Source organism: Hylobates moloch, unplaced genomic scaffold, assembly GCF_009828535.3.
Source record: "Hylobates moloch isolate HMO894 unplaced genomic scaffold, HMol_V3 SCAFFOLD_5, whole genome shotgun sequence".
Classification (NCBI taxonomy): domain Eukaryota; kingdom Metazoa; phylum Chordata; class Mammalia; order Primates; family Hylobatidae; genus Hylobates; species Hylobates moloch.
The window spans coordinates 84,904,229-84,909,393 of NW_026652280.1; the positions used below are offsets into that span (position 1 = coordinate 84,904,229).

At 50.4% G+C, this 5,165-nt stretch overlaps 1 pseudogene; it reads left to right on the plus strand.

Moving 5' to 3' along the window:
* The first annotated feature begins 2,517 nt into the window (after nt 1-2,517).
* LOC116810581 (keratin, type II cytoskeletal 8-like) lies at nt 2,518-3,574 on the plus strand (annotated as a pseudogene).
* The last annotated feature ends 1,591 nt before the right edge of the window (nt 3,575-5,165 follow it).

Sequence of the window (5,165 nt, forward strand, 5' to 3'; positions counted from 1 at the left end):
GGTGCCTGCCACAACGCCTGGCTAATTTTTTTTTTTGTATTTTTAGTAGAGACAGGGTTTCATCATGTTAGCCAGGATGGTCTCGATCTCCTGACCTCGTGATCCGCCTGCCTTGGCCTCCCAAAGTGCTGGGATTACAGGCGTGAGCCACCACGCCTGGCCCCAACCATGTTTTTAAAAGGACACGAGCAGGCCAGGTGCAGTGGCTCACTCCTGTAATCCCAGCACTTTGGGAGGCCGAGGTGGGTGGATCACCTTAGGTCAGGAGTTTGAGACCAGCCTGGCCAACATGGCAAAACCCCGTCTCTACTAAAAATACAAAAATTAGCCAGGCATGGTGGCGGGTGCCTGTAATCCCAGTTACTTGGGAGGCTGAGGCAGGAGAATCGCTTGAACCCGGGAGGCAGAGGTTGCAGTGAGCTGAGATAGTGCCACTGCACTCTAGCCTGGGCAACAGAGCGAGACTCTGTCTCAAAAAATAAAAATAAAATAAAAAGGCCAGGCATGGTGTCTCAAGCCTGTAATCCCAACACTTTGGGAGGCCGAGGCAGGTGGATCACGAGGTCAGGAGATCAACACCATCCTGGCTAACACAATGAAACCCCGTCTCTACTAAAAATACAAAAATTTAGCCGGGCATAATGGTGGGCACCTGTAGTCCCAGCTACTCAGGAGGCTGAGGCAGGAGAATGGCATGAACCCGGGAGGCGGAGCTTGCAGTGAGCCGAGATTGCGCCACTGCACTCCAGCCTGGGCAACAGAGCCAGACTCCGTCTCAAAAAAAATAAATAAATAAATAAATAAAATAAATAAAATAAAATAAAATAAATAAAATAAAAAATAAAAGGACAGTAGCAAAATCCTGTCAGGAGACCTCAGAGGCCTGGGTTTCTCTCCTACCCTAGCTTCTCTGCACATGAGGACGGCTCCAAGAGGAGCCTTAAAGCTTAGCGCATTTGAAATGACTTATGAGAGGCTCTTTTTAATTTTAGACCTCTTGTTTGATGAAGAGGCACATAGAATGCTCACTCATATTATCAACTTAGGCCAGGTTGAGTCCTCCAAGCATATGGAAATACAATATTGGCTCATCTCACAGGAGAAGAAATTGACTCCACCATTCAACCAGAAGGCTTAGTCTTTTTTTTTTTTTTTTTTTTTGAGACGGAGTCTTGCTCTGTCGCTCAAGCTGGAGTGCAGTGGCGCGATCTTGGCTCACTGCAAGCTCTGCCTGCCAGGTTCACGCCATTCTCCTGCCTCAGCCTCCCGAGTAGCTGGGACTATAGGCGCCCGCCACCATGCCCGGCTAATTTTTTGTGTTTTTAGTAGAGACGGGGTTTCACCGTGTTAGCTAGGATGGTCTCCATCTCCTGACCTCGTGATCCGCCAGCCTTGGCTTCCCAAAGCGCTGGGATTACAGGCGTGAGCCACCGCACCCGGCCAGGAGGCTTAGTCTTAATAAAAACTTGGAAAGAAAGATTCCCCCGAGGATCAATTACAACCGAAATGACAGAGCCCCTGTCAGGTGTTGTTGAGTATCCCCTCTGCTGCTAAACTTCAGGGAATAACTTGTTGGGTACACCTGTCTAGGATTAAACCTGTTTCTTATGAGTCACAGGCACAAAAGCAGGATACCACGACCCATATCTGTGAACTTTTGGAGGACCTCTGCTACCTATTTAACAAAATCAATATTCAGCCATAAGTGGTAACGTGACACTGTGGTGGGAATGTTTTTCTCTTCTTCCTGATTGTAATACTTCTTTTCTGTCGCTTTGGGCAACTACTTCCTCCCAGGAAACATCTCTTTTGTCCTTGTTGGGTGTAGAGGCCATTCTAAGGCCCAAGTGGATACCACGTGCCACCATTAATCCTGTTTGCTCTCCCAATTAACCTAATCCCATGTAAGTGGGAACAAAACTTTATAGTAAATATTTCAAAAATTATAGCTTTAGGAAATCATCTTCATGGTTGCTGGATTTGCCATCAACATCCCCAGGATAGAGAATTTCACCTTCTGGCCGATCCAAAAACTCTCATGGCTAACTCCCTGGCCCTCTTCACCATCCATAGCAATCTCAAAGTACCCAGACCCCGACCATTAGGTGGAACTTTCTCTCGCGCACTTGATGGATTCTACCTGAAACCCCCCACCACTACTGCCTGGACCTGGGAAGGTGTGTGTCTAGATCTGCAGGGCACTAATGATTCTATCAAGGCATGTATCTAGATCTCTAGGGCACTAATGATTCTATCTTTTGCACCCACTGTTGTGTTAATGACACAAAAGTGGAAGCTTCCCCGCAATGCTGTGACCCAACTCTAGTTGCCAAGTTCCCAAAGCCATAGCAAGATAAATAATATTCCACTTGTGATCAAGGAGACCATATACAGTGCCTTCTCCCAGATCGGAACATACAGAGAAAAAAACAACTGCCTAATCTGGGAAGGTGGGATTACCGCCCCCTTCTGGAAAACAAGGGCTAACCTACAGGCAGCTTCTCCACTCCTTGAATCTACATCTGGTTCGGCCTGCCTACCTCCACTCCTGCCTCCATTGTGTCCATCACGGTGACCCAGAAGCCCTACAAGGCATCCATCTCTGGCCTCTGGGCCTTCAGTAGCTGCTCCTACACCAGCGGTCCCGGTGCCCACATCAGCTCCTTGAGCTTCTCCCGAGTGGGCAGCAGTAGCAGCTTCTGGAGTGGCCTAGGCACCAGCATGAGTCTGGGTGGTGGCTATGGTGGGGCAGTGGTATGGGGTGGGGGTGGGCGACACAGCCATCATGGTGAACCAGAGTCTGCTGAGCCCCCCTTAAGCTGGACCTGGACCCCAACATCCAGGCTGTGCACACCCAGGAGAAGGAGCAGATCAAGACCCTCAACAAGTTTGCCTCCTTCATCGACAAGGTGCAGTTCCTGGAGCAGCAGAACAAATGCTGGAGACTAAGGGGAGCCTCCTGCAGCAGCAGAAGACAGCTGGGAGCAACATGGACAGCGTGTTCGAGAGCCACATCCACAACCTTGGGCAGCAGCTGGACACTGGGCCAGGAGAAGCTGAAGCTGGAGGCAGAGCTTGGCAACACACAGAGGCTGCTGGAAGACTTCAAGGATAAGTACCAGGATGAGATCAACGAGCAGACAGAGATGGTGAATGAATTTGCCTTCATTGAGAAGGATGTGGATGGAGCTTACATGAACAAGGCAGCGCTGGAGTCTCACCTGGAAGGGCTGACTGACAAGATCAACTTCCCCGGAGAGCTGTGTGAAGAGGAGATCTGGGAGCTGCAGTCCCAGATCTCGGACACGTCTGTGGTGCTGTCCATGGACAACAGCCGCTCCCTGGACGTGGATGGCATCATCGCGGAGGTCAAGGCCCAGTACGAGGAGATCACCCACCGCGGCCAGGCAAGGCTAAGAGTCTGCACCAGGTCAAGGATGAGGAGTTGCAGACACTGGCTGGGAAGCACAGGGATGACCTGCGTCGCAGGAAGATGGAGAACTCTGAGATGATCTGCAACATCAGCGGGGTCCATGCTGAGATTGAGGGCCTCAGAGGCCATCGTGGATGCTGAGCAGCGTGGGGAGCTGGAGGCCGCCCTGTAGCAGGCCAAGCAGGACCTGGCGCCGCAGCTGCTTGAGTAGACAGCTGAGCTTGGCCCCTGGGGGCCTCACAAGCCCTGGCCTCAGCTACGGCCTGGGCTCCAGCCTTGACTCTGGCAGGGATTTCAGCTCCTTCAGCCACACCAGCTCCTCCAGGACCATGGCTGGGGAGCTGGTGTCCGAGTCCGCTGATGTCCTGGGAGGGACTGCCCAAGCGAACAACTATGGCAGTCCCTCCCAGCCTACCCCCTCCTGCAGCTGCCCCAGAGCTTGTGGGGGAGGCCGCTGTGCAGGAAATCACAGGAGACCCACTTGAGGCTCAGCCCTCCTCCACAGCCCACTTGTTCGGGGTAACTCCCTTGCCCATGCTTCCAACCACAAAACAATTCCATTGTTTTGTTTTGTTTTGTTTTTTCAAGATAAAGCCTCAGCTAGCTCTGCCAACTGTCAAAAAGCAAAAAACAAACAAAACCCAGAAAACCCTACCAGGGTTGTTTGGTCCCCCCCATTGGAATGGGGGTAGATATCTTGTATCTCTACAGACCCAACTTAGTGGCAAAAGATAGACATCACACCTCATAGGGCCTCTATTGCACCCCAAATTGGTTCGTTTTCATTTGTGGTCATAAGTGGGAAGAAGTCACATCCCATAACCACTCCTAACTCCCCAGGGGACCTCCTGTTCTTTTAGGAGTAGCTTTCCTTTGTATATCAAAAACTTGGAACAGGGGTGAGTGTATGTTGGCCACCCTTTGGCCTTCCGGGGGTCACCATATAAAACCCTGTAAGACTGAGGAATACCAGAAATGAATGAGCAATAGGATTAATTCTGACAGGAACTGGAGTGGCATTAGAACTAGTGGCCCCCCTAGGGTGGCTTTGCCTACCATGAGTTAACCCTAAAGAACTGACTCAAACCCTGGAATCATTAGCCACCAACACAGGTCAGGCATTAAAAAGAATTCAAGGATTCCTAGACTCTTTGGCAAATGTAGTTCTTGATAACAGACTAGCATTGGATTATTTACTAGCTGAACAAGGTGGAGCCTGTGCAGTTATGAGTAAAACCTGGACAGGTTGAGATTAACATTCAAACGATCTATCAGCAATCTATCTGGTCACGTAGATGCTGGGTCACTGACTCCAGCTATATCTGGTTGATTATCAAAAATGCCCTCCCGGCCAGGCACGGTGGCTCATGTCTGTAATCCCAGCACTTTGGGAGGCCGAGGCAGGCAAATTGCCTGAGGTCAAGAGTTCTAGACCAGCCTGGCCAACATGGTGAATCCCCGTCTCTACTAAAAATTCAAAAATTAGACATATGTAGTGGCGGGCGCCTGTAATCCCAGCTACTTGGGAGGCTGAGGCAGGAGAATCGCTCGAACCCGGGAGGCAGAGGTTGCAATGAGCTGAGATTGCGCCATTGAACTCCAGCCTGGGCGACAAGAGCAAGACTTCATCTCAAAAAAAAAAAAAAAAAAAAGCCCTCCCAGGTCTCACTTGGTTCTTACCTCTCCTAGGACCTTTGATAGCTGTCTTGTTATTACTAATCTTTGGCCCTTG